The sequence below is a fragment of the Abrus precatorius genome, unplaced genomic scaffold, assembly GCF_003935025.1.
Source record: "Abrus precatorius isolate BTA unplaced genomic scaffold, Abrus_2018 Scaffold0, whole genome shotgun sequence".
NCBI classification, from domain to species: domain Eukaryota; kingdom Viridiplantae; phylum Streptophyta; class Magnoliopsida; order Fabales; family Fabaceae; genus Abrus; species Abrus precatorius.
The window spans coordinates 4,017,820-4,032,068 of NW_020874290.1; the positions used below are offsets into that span (position 1 = coordinate 4,017,820).

The 14,249-nt window shown below is 36.0% G+C and overlaps 1 non-coding gene across 1 annotated transcript; it reads right to left on the bottom strand.

The window, feature by feature from the left end:
* Nucleotides 1–526: 526 nt before the first annotated feature.
* Nucleotides 527–633, bottom strand: LOC113853595. Its single transcript, XR_003502667.1, has one exon. It is a non-coding gene; the product is annotated as a small nucleolar RNA R71 (small nucleolar RNA).
* Between the last annotated feature and the right edge of the window lie 13,616 nt (nucleotides 634–14,249).

Genomic DNA, 14,249 nt, shown 5'->3' on the forward strand with positions numbered 1-14,249 from the left:
ATAACCTTAAGAAGATTGAGAAAAGAATCTAGAGCAGAAAAATTCATAGGAAGTGATAGTGACTTAGAAGTTGTCTATTCTTCAAAAATTCAGAACAATCCTAGAGTAAAAGAACACCTACACCTTTGAGACAACCAAATCCAGAAATAGAGATGGCAGAGCAAAATAGAATTAGAACATTAGGAGACTATGCAATTCCTAACATGCAAGGTTTTAACTCTTCTATAATCAGGCCAACTATCTAAGCCAACCATTTTGAGATTAAACCAGCCTTATTACACTTAGTCCAACAGGATCAGTTTTCTAGTGGAAATTCTGATGATCCTAACTTACATATTTCAAATTTTCTACAGCTATGTGACACCATAAGAATAGTGAAGAAGCCATCAGACTGAGATTATTTCCTTTTTCCTTGAGAGATAGAGCTAAATGCTGGTTACAAGCTCAACCCCAAGGAAGCATTACAACTTGGATAGAACTTGTAAATAAGTTTCTAACCAAGTACTTTCCTCCATCCAAAGCTGCTAAGCTGAGAGGAGAAATTACATCCTTTGTGCAGCAAGAAGGAGAATCATTGTATGAAGCTTGGAAAAGATACAAAGAATTGCTTAGAAGGTGTCCACATCATTGTATTCTAGATTAGATGCAATTGGAAACTTTCTACAATGGGATGAATGCAGCAACAAGAACAATGGTTGATGCTACTGCTGGAGGTTCATTAAATACAAAGTCTTTGGAAGAAGCTCAGAGGATTATTGAGATGATGGCATCTTCAATGTATCAGAATTCAAACTCAAGGAATCAAGGAAGAAACTCTGGTTATGAAGCTAAGGTTTTGGAAACTTTTCTTGCACAGAATCAGCTACAAAATCAAATGTTTTCAGAACAAATAGTTGCCCTAACTCAACAAATCAGCAACCTTCAAACAGGGAGTATGCCTACCAGTCAGCTAAGCTGTGATTTTTGTGGAGGAAACCATGTAAATGGTGCATGCGAGGCATCTACAAGTGAACCACAGGAACAAGTGAATTATATGAACAATTTTCAGAGACAACAACCCTCATATCCCCCTGGATTTCAATTTTTGAATAATAGATATCAGTAGTATTCTAATTGGAATAATCAATATTCTGCTGGCAAGAATTCTAACTCCAATTTAGCTTTTTCTAATGCTAGTCCAGCAACACAATAGTCTTATTTTCAAAGGAATTCATCCACTTAACCTCAAGGAATTCAGAAATTTTCCAAGCCTATGAATGAAAGGTTGACTGAGATGGAAGAAACCATGTTGCAATTCATGAAGATGACCCAAACAAGCTTCAAGAATCAAGAAGCTTCAATGAAGAAACTGGAAATATAAATTGGACAGTTAGCAGAACAACTATCCAGCAAGGATGAAGAAAGATTTCCAAGCAATACAGTAATCAATCCTAAGGAGCAATGTCAAGCCATAATTACAAGGAGTGGAGCTATGGTTGCAAGTCCTAAACCTGCAAAAAAGAAAGTCCATGATGCAGAAGAAAGGAAAATGGAACAAGATCTGCAACAAGGAAATTTTAAGCTATTAAAGAAAGATCATTCAGAAGAAAAAGTAGAAGTTCCTATGAATTTTGAGAGGAAAACCAAAAAGCAACTCTTTGAAGAAGCTTGTAAGCCAATAGATACAGAAAAATACAAGAGGCTGCCTTATCCTCAAAGGGTCCAAAATCCTAAACAGGAGGAACAATTTGAAAGGTTTATGAATGTCTTTAAGAAATTACAGATTAACATTCCTTTTGCAGAAGCTTTGGTGCAGATGCCTTCATATGCAAAATTTATGAAAGAACTACTTTCTAGAAAAAGAAAGTTAGAGCATGACAAAACAGTACCTTTGACAGAGGAGTGCAGTGCCATTCTCAAGAGAAAGCTTCCTCAAAAACTAAAAGATCCTGGATCATTCAGCATCCCATGTGAAATAGGAAACTGCACAGTGTCACACTTTTTACAACTGTTGTTGCAATGAAGGTAAACTGACTAGCAAGTGTACTAGTGTTGTTGTAGCAAGTTATAGAAAAAAATCTTAGAATCAAATTGAGTTCCAAGTATCGTCCTCAGGGAATAAAGTTCTCAATTACCACTTCACAAGATCACAATTAGTTGAGCTTTACAAATTTCAGATGGAATTGGTATGAATGTATCAAAAATGAAATAAAGTAAAACAAAACAGTTAGTACAAAAGTATATAGTAAACAGATGTAGAAAGAGTAGTTAGGAAATTGTTTCACCAAAACTTCAACATTAAATTAATAAAGTTCTGAACTTTCAAGCATTTAGATGGAATGACAATCAGTTTCACATTATATTAATCAAAGGACAATCCCTTGCCTCAATGAATCTAACATCTAATCAAATCACTCTAATCCCTTAGATCTAATCCAATCAAATGCTGCATTAAGTTTAAAAAACCAAAAGATTGCAAGATTAAGATATCTTATCCCTAAGAAACCAATAACCTTGGCAATTAATTCAGATCTGAGAAACAAATTCAATTCCCATTGATAAGAGTTCCTCTATGATTAGTTGATCAAATTTCTATTCAATCACTACTTTAACAGCAGAATCAATCACCCAATCCAATCCAAAACTCAAAGTTCAGATCCAAAATCAATTCAACATTTCCATTTCAGATTCACAATTCCTAACCACAAAGAGTTTAGGCAAACATTACAAAAAGAGAAAAGAAGAGAAGAGAAGAAGAGAATGAACAAAGAAGAAACATCTTCAAGCTAATCTCCAATCTGATCCCTCAAGAAATGAAGCCTGGTGTTCGTCCTCAATCTCCCTCTCTGACTCTCTCAACAACAAAAACAAATGGAAAATAAAAAATGAACAAAAAACTCCAAAATTCCTAAGCTAACTACCTTTTATAGAATTCCCGCTCTGCTGGCGTGATCACTTTTTCCAGCAATAGTAATCACGCAGAGGCTAATTCTTCATTTCCACTTGCGCGTGTTCACTTTTGCTGGTGATAGTAGCCACGCGCACTTCAAAGTGTTCACTTTTGTTGAAAATAGTAGCCACGCAGAAGCTTCCTTTGCTAATGTCATGCGCGTGTTCACTTCTGCTGGAAATAGTGAACACGCAGAAGCTGCTTTCATGCGCGTGTTCACTTTTGCTGATAATAGTGAACATGAGCAGTTACTCTTCTTGGAGGACTCTTTGGAACGCTCACTTTTTCCAGAAAAAGTGATCACGCAAAAGCTCTTCTCATTGCAACCTCTCTGGAATGATCACTTTTGCCAGCAAAAGTGATTACGCAGATGTTCTTCTTCATTTTATGGTTTTGGAGTGATCACTTTCACCGGCAAAAGTGATCACTCAGAGGCTGTTTTTCAATTATCAACTTCTTTCCTCCAATTTTTGCTACTTTTCTTCTATTTTTCCTTGATCATCCAATCCTCATGAACTTAGCTCAGAATTCCCTACAAAAGCATACTTGAAATGTCACTTTTTACATAGAAAATCAATGAATTTTAAAATAACTATGTATAAAAGTGACATGCAACATTTTATTATTTTTTTAAGGGTTTTCTACTATTTCTAGCATGTTTTCTTTATTAATTGCACTAAAAACTATTGTAAAATACTAGTAAAATATGGATTCATCACACAGTTGGAAGAGCACAGTTGAAATGCACATCACTTGAAGCCTTGGCGCGCAAGAGCACGTTACAACTCATAGCACTTGCAGCCAAGGCACGCAACCGCGCACCTTCACTCCAGCCACTGCGTGTTTTGGTGCAGAATTCTGCAATTTTCATAACTTCTTCTTCCTTCCAATTCTGGACGTTTGGAGTTTTTGTATCACTTTTAGAAGATTCTAGAACAACTGGGGACAACTAACTATCAGAATTTCAAGGGTTAAGTCGAAGAATTAGAGGAACTCTATAAATAGGAATTAGGAACTTAGAATTGGAGTCTTTTGCCATTTTTTGTTTTCTTTTCATTTCCACACCTTAGGAGAGTTAGAGAGGGAGATTGGGGGTGACTTCCAAGCTCTGGACCTTGAGGAATCAGGCTGGGGATTGGATTTATGGAGAAATTCTGCAGCTCCTCTTCTTCTACTCTTTCTCTCTCTTTTTCTTTTAGGAGCATGTTCTGATTTCTTTTTGTTAGGGATCTATGGATCCAAATTTGATATTGTGATGTAATTTTGGATGTGGACCTTGAGGTTTTAATTGAATTGAGTATGTGATTCTGTTCTTAATGCAATTGTGAACTAATCCTTCATTCAATTGAATTTAGAGGAATCTTCATCAATGGAAATTGAGTTTATTTCTCATATCTGAATTATATACCTAGGCTATTGAGATCTTAGGAATAAGTATCATAATCTAATAATCCTATAATTTCCAGAACTTAATGCAATATTTGGTTGAATTTCACCTAAGGAATTAGGGACGTTTAATTAGATATTAGGATCAATGAGGCAAGGAATTGTTCTTTGGTTAAAGAAGTGAAATTGATTATCAATCAATTAAAATTCTTAAGATTCCAGAACATTATTACATTGCAATAGAAAATCTGGTGAAGTGATTTCTAACTATTTTCCATATAGCATTTTAATACAAAATTCGTATTCTATTTTTCTGTATTTTTCAGATTTCTGCACTTTATTGTTTTTGTTCTCAAATGATTCGAAACATCTCCAATATTTGTTTGGCTCAACTAGTTATTGATTTGTGAAGTGGTAATTGATAGACCTATTCCCTGAGGATGATACTTGGGACTCACATTGATTTCCAAATTTTATTACTTGCTACAACTACCTAGTACACTTGCTAGTTAGTTCTCCAATAATGTGACAGGTAGCAATTAGAAGCCCTGTCAATTCAAAAACCTGCAGAAAATTCAGTGAAGGAGGAACTGAAAAAGGATGTTAAAGAAGAGGAAAAACAGAAGATAGAGCTTAAGCAGCTACCATCCCACCTACAGTATGCATTTCTGGATGAGAACCATGAGAATCCAGTCATCATCAACAATGAGCTCAAGGAAGAACAAGAGGAAAAACTGCTGCGAATCTTAAGAGAACACAAATCTGCAATCGGCTGGAGTATTGCAAATCTGAAAGGTATAAATCCTTCATTTTGTAAGCACAGAATTTTATTTGAAGAGAATTTTAAGGCTGTTGTGCAGCCACAAAGGAGGTTGAATCAACCATGAAAGAGGCAATTAAGAAAGAGGTCATGAAGCTGCTAGATGCAGGAATAATCTACCCAATTTTTGACAGCAATTGGGTGAGTCCACTCCAAGTTGTCCCAAAGAAAGGGGGCATGACTGTTGTAGCTAATGAAAAGAATGAACTCATCCCTACTAAGACTGTGACTGGATAGAGAATGTGCATAGACTATAGGAAGTTAAATGATACCACCAGAAAATACCATTTCCCACTACCATTTGCAGATCAAATGCTAGAGAGACTTGCTGGACATTTATTCTATTGTTTCCTTGATGGTTATTCAGGATACAACCAAATAGTAGTGGATCCTTTGGATCAAGAGAAAACTGCATTTACATGTCCATTTGGAGTCTTTGCATATAGGAGAATGCCTTTTGGTTTATCTAATGCCTTTGCCACTTTCCAAAGGTGCATGCTTTCTATTTTTTCTGACTTGGTAGAAAACATTATAGAGGTGTTCATAGATGACTTCTCTATTTTTGGTGATTCTTTTGATGATTGCTTAGCTAATCTATCCACTGTTTTGCAAAGATGTCAAGATACTAACCTTGTGTTGAATTGGGAGAAGTGCCATTTTATGGTACAAGAAGGCATTGTTCTTGGTCACAAAATTTTAGAAAAAAAGAATGGAGGTGGACCAAGCTAAGATAGAAGTCATTAGTAAATTGCCTCCACCTATCAATGTTAAGGGAGTTAGAATTTTTTTAGGACATGCTGGCTTTTATAGAAGGTTCATAAAAGATTTTCCAAAATTGCTAAACCCTTGAGTAATTTACTTATAAAGGATGCTGATTTCATATTTGATGATAATTGCTTGCATGCATTTTCGGTTTTAAAAGAGAAACTGATTTCTGCACCTATCCTTGCAAAACCAGATTGGAAATTACCTTTTGAACTCATGTGTGATGCAAGTGATAGTGCAGTGGGTGGTGTTTTAGGACAGAGGAAAGATAGGAAATTGCATGTTATTTACTATTCAAGCAAAGTGTTAAATCCTGCACAAGTGAATTACACAACAACAGAAAAAGAGCTTTTAGCTATTGTATATGCTTTTGATAAGTTCAGATCATACTTAATGGGTTCGAAAGTGATTGTATACACTGACCATGCTGCTCTTAAGTACCTTTTGTCAAAACAGGATGCAAAGCCCAGATTATTAAGATGGATTCTGCTTCTCCAAGAATTTGAGCTAGAGATCAAAGACAAGAAAGGGAAAGAAAATGGTGTTACTGACCACCTATCCAGATTGCCATTAGAGAGTTTAACCACTGAATCCTTGGAAAACATGCCTTGGTTTGCTGACATTGCAAACTTTAAGGCAACTCAATTCATTCCAAGGAGGTTCACTTGGTAGCAAAAGAAGAAGTTCTTACATGACAGCAGATTCTATGTGTGGGAATACCCTTATTTGTTCAAAATTGGAGTGGATGGGTTACTTAGAAGGTGCATTCCACAAAGTGAGCAAGCTGAGATACTATGGCATTGTCACAATTCAGAATATGGAAGCCACCATGCAAGTTCAAGGACTGCTGCAAAAGTCTTGCAAGCAGGTTTCTTTTGGCCTACACTTTTCAAAGATGCCAAGAAGTATGTGGAAAACTGTGATAAATGTCAAAGAATTGAAAATATTTCAAGAAGACATGAGCTGCCATTAACCAACATCTTAGAAGTGGAGCTATTTGATGTATGGGGGATTGATTTCATGGGACCATTTCCCCCATCATTCTCACACGAATACATTTTAGTTGTAGTAGATTATGTATCTAAATGGGTAGAAGCTATTCTCACTAGATCAAATGATACAAAGGTAGTGGTTTCTTTTATAAGAAAGAATATTTTTTCAAGATTTGGTGTGCCTAGAGTGCTGATAAGTGATGGAGGTACTCACTTCTGCAACAAGTATCTTGAAGCTGTATTAATGAAATACGGTGTGATGCACAAGGTTGCTACTCCATACCATCCACAAACAAGTGGACAAGTGGAGGTTTCAAATAGAGAAATCAAGCAAATTCTAGAGAAAGTAGTGAACAGCTCAAGGAAAGATTGGTCAAAAAGGTTGGATGACTCTCTATGGGCATATAGAACTGCTTTTAAAACTCCAATTGGTATGTATCCATACCAGTTAGTATTTGGAAAGGCCTGTCACCTACCCCTAGAGCTGGAACACAGAGCATACTAGACTACCAAGTGGCTTAACTTTGATTTGTCAAATGCCAGAAAGACGAGAATTTTGCAGCTGCATGAGTTAGAAGAATTCAGACAGCAGGCTTATGAAAATGCAAGGTTATATAAAGAGAGAACAAAGAGAATCCACGACAAGTTCATTCTACAAAAAGATTTCAGACCTGGACAGCAACTTTTGTTATTCAATTCAAGATTAAAATTATTTCCAGGGAAACTGAAATCCAGATGGTTTGGACCATTTTTTATTAAGGAGACTGATGAATCCACTTTTTATTATATTTTTACTTGCCTTTTTGGTGCTCTTTGATAGAAAAAATGGACTTAGATAGTGAAAATAATATAGAAATCACATTTTGAGTAAATATCATAGGTTTATTAATTTTTGGTTAATTTGCATTTAATTACATAGATATAGATTGCAATTTTAATTATCTTGATGATTTTGCAGAGTGCCCAAGTTAAATTTGAGAAATCTTGGTCCTTGGATGAAAGTTGCCCCCAAAGTAGCCACTTTTAGGAGCAAAAGTGGAAACTACAGCAAGTCTGGGCATTAAAAGTTCCAAAGTAGCCACTTTCAAGACCAAAAGTGGCAACTCCAGAAGCTCCAGGGAGGCTAAATTGGAAGCATGATGCGCGTGGCCACTATTGCCTTTCAAAGTGGCTACGCGCATCCAAAGTAGCCACTTTCAAGACCAAAAGTGGCAACTTCAGAAGCTCCAGGACGCTGATTTTGAAGCCTTCCTGCGCGTGGCTACTATTGGCTCTCAAAGTAACCACGCGCACCAAAGTAGCTACTTTCAGCACAAATAGTGGCAACTCCAGAGAAGCGGCAATCCTTCCATCCTACGCGTGGACACTTTCAAGGCCCAAAGTGGACACTTTCAAAGGCAAAAGTGGACACTTTGGTGACATGTCATCCACTATAAATAGATTTTAGGAATTAGGGTACGGGACTTTTGACACTTTACACAATTTTCTTTGCCAAATTGGAATAATTTCTTACGACATTGGAGTCTTGGGTGACAGCCAAGGGTCCTCTATAGGTTTTAATTTCCAATTTCTCTTTTGATTTTTGTTGAATTTGCATTAATGATGTTTACGTTCTTGCATTTTTTTCTCTCTTTTGTGAAGCCCATCCACATGGAGGGCTAAACTTCCTTGTAATTCCTAGTCAATGCACATGAATCTTGAATTCTTGGGATTAATTGCAATACAAATCTTTCTTTTCTTGAATTTATTAACCCCAATCTCTGAATGAAATGGAATTTGCATGAAGGGAACATTGCTTAATGAACCCTAATTTACCTAACGAAATTCTAATTCAAAATTGCTTAATTTTGGTTAATCCTTGAGGTTGCTTAATCTTAGGGATAGAGATTGGAGCCCATTAAGATGCTTAATTTTAATTGGGATGTTAAAGTTAGTCTTCGCTTGTTAGATTAACTTAATTTAAGGGAAAGAAAGGGGATTATTGAATCATTTGGAAGAATAATGATAGAACTCATTGCTTGACTAGGGATTACTCATTTTAATTAATTGAATTTCATTAAATTTACATTTCGTTCTTGATTAAAATCCGGAAATTGACAAACCTCCCCCCAATTTACTTGCTTTAAAATACATGTTTACACTTGTTCGATGTATGTTCCCAACCAAAAATTCCTTGGAGACGACCTAGGACAACACCCTAGTACTGCATTTATTTCTTTGCATATTTGATGAGGATTAACGACAATCTTTTGCATGACGAATAGCTAAAATTCGTTTCATCAGAGACTTGCCCTTTGGAGCAATTCTTATAGAAGATCTGAAAACAGGGAGAGAATTCAAGGTCAATGGCCAAAGATTGAAGATCTATCATAAAGAGGAGTTTACAAGGAACATCTCATGCTTGAAATTGGTTCCTCTTGAGTGAGGAACAACTAATATCAAGCTAGTGACATTAAAGAAGCGCTTTGTGAGAGGCAACTAACATTTCTAACCCAATTGTAGCTATGTATAGTGTTTTAGAATTCTGCATAGTCAAATTCCACAGTTTTATGTTTTTCTACATAATGTATGTGAATATTCTACTGCATCTGATTTTCTGTGGTGCATTTGGGATACTTGAATTGAGATTCAATGATTAGAGTGTGTATTTGATGGATTAGAGTGTGAGAAGTGAGTTAATTGAGAGTTTTGAAACAATTGACTAATGAAAGGAGTTACTATTTTGCAGAAAAGGAGCTACGCAGAGAAGGCTTTTTGAAGATCTCTGCTGAAACAATTACTTTTACTGATAAAAGTGATCACGTAGAGACAGATGGGAAAACTAGCTCTATGGATCGTTCCCTTTTATTGACAAAAGTGACTACGCACAGGTAAGTAAACATCCAATACTTCTGCGTTAATCCTTTTATTGAAAAAAATTGTCACTATGCTGCGCGTTATCACTTTGCCTAGCAATAGTGACAACATGCTCCACACTCTGAAAAATCAACTCTCTGGAACACTCACTCTACTCAAAAATAGTGATGACGCTGAGACCAATTAACTTTGCAACGTTCATTTTTTATTTTAAAAGTCGTCACGTGCCTAGCGTAACTATACATATCACTTAACCTGAGCACGCACACACACATTCACTCTTGAAATCCAACTTCTCTTTGAAAGTTCCTTGCATTCTCAATCCCTCTGAGTGTCGACAAGCACCAATAAGTTTTCTTTTATTCATTTCTGCATCATTCCCATCAGGTACGCATCCTTTTTTTTTTTAAATAACGAGTTAGGGTTTTCTATGTTAATAGTTTGAGGAAAACGAAAAAAGGGAGTAATAAGAAATTATTTTGAGGATATTTGACTCAATAATAGTATGAACAATACACTGAATAAGTCTCTTTGTCATTTAAATTTTTTTACAAGAAGATTCGAATTTGCATTACATTGATTGAATTGTTTCTGTTGAAAATGATTGGGTTAAAAGCTATGTTTGAAAAATTAGTTGAAAACTGAACACATTGTTCTGACTCTATTTTGTTGTACACATGAATGCACTTGGAACTTCCAAATTAGGATTTCTCTGAATTTTATTGTGTAAGGTTGTGCGGTTGTATGTTCTAGTGTTTAAGTTAGAAGAAATGTTTGAATGAATAATGGAACACTGTTCTGCTGTTATTTTCTAGAAAATCAGAATCTGCATTATACCAATTCTCTGATTTAATTTCTATAGAAGTTCAGTAATCTATAAAGACTTCTACAAAATTAATTGGAATGAAAGTTGATTGTCTGAATTTATCTGCTGAACTGTATTATGTGTGTGAGGCTTTAGGAAAAGTTAGAATTGGAAATTATGGAACTGTTTTGGTGTTATTTGGTTCAATATTAAAATAGACAAAACTCTGAATAGGTTTTCTCTATCCATTGTGATCTGTTGTTTTGATTGGGATAATTGAAAAGAAATTGCAACATATTTGAACCAAAACTCTGGAGAATCTAAGTTGATAACAACAGAATTTTCTGAAAAGGTTGGATTGGAAATTAGATTGCATGGCTGTGATAAAACTGAGTTAGAAATTATGCTGGGAAGAATTGAAGTGCATACTTGGTTGAAAATTGGCTTAAACCTTGTAATCTTTTGCTGAAATTACAGAATTTTATTGAAAATTGGTCAAGACCTGTAATAATCTTTCTGCGTTAACCTGATATTGTCTAAGAGTGTGCACTCTAAACTCCTACAGCAGAATTTTATATGCTTTCACTGTGAATGCTTAAGTTTGTGCAGCTGGGTGTTGGTATTTGAATGTTGGATTTTATCTTAACAGTAACCTGCATGAGTATAGTGTTAAATAGTGAATGTTTGCAAACTATTTGATGGAATTTTCTGTAAGCATAGAAATATCATGTGTTAAAATTTTACATTTCCTTTTTTTGTAGAAACTGAAAAATGGTTATAACTTCTTTCAATACACCTGTGGGCCCTTCTAAGAAGAAGCAAGCTGGAGCTTCCACCACTCCAAGAAGAAGATCCAGCAAAAATCTTCAAGCAGCTAGGAATAATCTAGCAGCAAAGAGAGCCAGAACTGATGGTGTCTCTAACTCTTCACCCATTGAAATTTTCGACCCACCTCAGCCAAGATCACCTGCACCTTCACCTTCTCCACCACCTCAGACCAGAGTAGCTGCACCTTCACCTTCTCCACCACCTCAGACCAGAGCAACTACACCTTCAAGCTCCTCACCCTCTACAACACATGACCCAAGGTTCAGGAGCATTGCTCACGAAAACTTCTTTAAAGCCAATATCCTGAGGAGGAAAATTGTCCCTGATAGAGCATTCAAAATTGCTAGGGACAATTATCCAGAATACAGAGAAAGGATTTAGCAGATGGGATGGGATTTCTTCGGTTCTGCCGCTGGCCTGGGTTGGAGGAAATAACTCAGGAATTTTATGCAAATGCCATGAGGTTCAAGGGAACAAAATTCCCTAGGTACAGCACAATGGTCAAAGGGATGAGGATAGACTTCAGTCCTGCCAATATCAACAGGGTGCTAGAAATCAATGCTGAAAGACACCCTGCACAGCTGGATTTCACCTCATTCAGGAAGAGTCCTGATATTTATTATGTGCAGATTTTGGAGAAAATTGGTAGGCCAGGTACAACTTGGAAGTTGAATCAGGCCAAGAAGCCAAAATGTATAATCACGAAGAACTTACTGCCTTTTGCCAAGGTATAGAGCATGTTCATCCTGAATTCTTTCATGCCAGTAAAACACAGCTCAAACTTGGCAATGAAGAGGGCTAAATTGATTTTTGGAATAGTTACGGATATGTACATTGATGTGGGGGAGATAATAAGTGACTGCATTCTTAATATTTTGAAAACCAAGAGGGATTCTCTGGCCTTCCCGTCAATCATCACATTGCTCTGTGAAGATGTAGGAGTAGAGTTTGGGGAATATCAAGAAAAGATTAGAGCTGCACCCCCCATCTCTGCATCTATGGTAAAATAAATTTATGCCACCACTTCCTGCACCTCCGCAACCCTAATTCCTTCCCAATATAAAAAGGAGAAACCAATGCTGATGAGAGATGCATTGAAGCTGATGGCTGAGAAACAAAATTAACTTGCTGAAAGGCAAACTGAGCTGCACAACAGTCTCAAAGCTGGAACAATGCTGCTGGAATGTGTGATGCTCGATATTGGACAAAAGCTGGGAATGACTAAAAAGGAGATGTACCACACACGTAATTTGGCAGAAAATGCTTAGTGTCTACGATCCTCTGTGTTTAAAAATTTACCAGTTTATAAAACACACATTCCACAGCCAGTAGAGGAAAAAGTGGTAGAAGAAGAGGCGGTGGAAGAAGAAGAAGAAGATTCAGAAGAAGACACCTCATAGGAGGAAGATGCAATAGATGACTAGTTTAGGAATTTATTTTTCTGTCATTAGGAGTTTTGTAAATTGATGTAGTTAAGTTTCAAACTTTTTGGGTTGTAATTACAATTTGGTACAATTTGGTTTAATTTTCACATATCTGTTCTGCATTTATGTTAGCTTTCCAATTAATTGCCTTTTACTTGCCAATTGATGGAATTTTGGTGTTTTGTGCAGAGAATGTCATAAACACATCACACACACAATAGATGATGACACTTGCACAAGCTGCCATGAAAGGGGGGTTTCATTCTCTACCTCTTGTTCATGTGTTAGCTTCACATTACACTAAAATTATTTCTGGAAAACACCAAAATATTAGCATAGATATTAAACTGCTGGTTGTGAATCAAATGAAGCTAATTGATAATTCTGTGAATTTTGTTTGAATTTGTTCTTTTTAAGTTGTTTTTCCCATTCTCAAAACGAAATCACACTTGTGTTTTCAAAATGAGGCAGTCTTGCCACTAGGTGCATATTTTTCTAGAAAGTGAATTGTGAGTCATTGATTAATATGTCACTTACAAATCCCTAGTGAGACTTCAGCTTTATACTTCTTTTTCATGTGTGATTAATCATATTTTGCTGCATTCTCTAGAACTTGCCTTATTTCTTGGTTGAATATGTAATTTACAATTTTCACATATATGATGAAGGCCATGTTTGATTATGCCTAGTCAGCCTAAATGCCTTCCTTTGTGATTGAATGTCTTAGCTCACCCCTTTGAGCTTAATATCCCTTTTCTTGAAATTTACCTCAATATAAGCCTAGCTGAAAAACTAAATTTCCTATTCAAAGGAAAAGAGGCATAGTGAGTTTAATCAAGAATGAGTTTTAAAGCTAAGTTTGGGGTGGCATCCACATTTTAATTGCTTAAGGACAAGCGTAGTTCTAAGTTTGGGGTGGGGAATAGCAAGCTATCTAAGTTTGAGTTCAAAAAGTCAGAAAGAAAGAACAAAAGTGCTGCAGAAAAATGAAAAATCTATGCAGCAAAGCTGTGCAAAGAACAAAATGCAAGTTCAAAAGAAAAGAATTGCAGCAAAGGGTTGCAGAAAAAGAAAAAGAATTAACTAAAAGAAGATAGTGAATGAAAGCAAGAAAAGAAGGAAAGAGATGAAAGCATTGCTGCACGAAAACCTTTTGTTTGTTGCATAAGTGAGAGAATTAAGGAGAAAAAATGCAGATCCAGGCTAGTTTTAAAACAAATCACTCAAAATGCCTCTGATATTTTGAAATTACATGTATTGTTTTCCATTTTCTTCAATACCTACCTTAACCTTAGCCTTGTTATAACCTGAAAAAGTCCTCTAGATGTGTGATTACATGTATTAGGCAGAGGAGATTGAGAATATGGGCAAGCATATGATAGAGTGTAGTGAAATTGATGATTTAGAGTGAAAAAAGTACCCAAACAATGTTGAGTGATGAGAG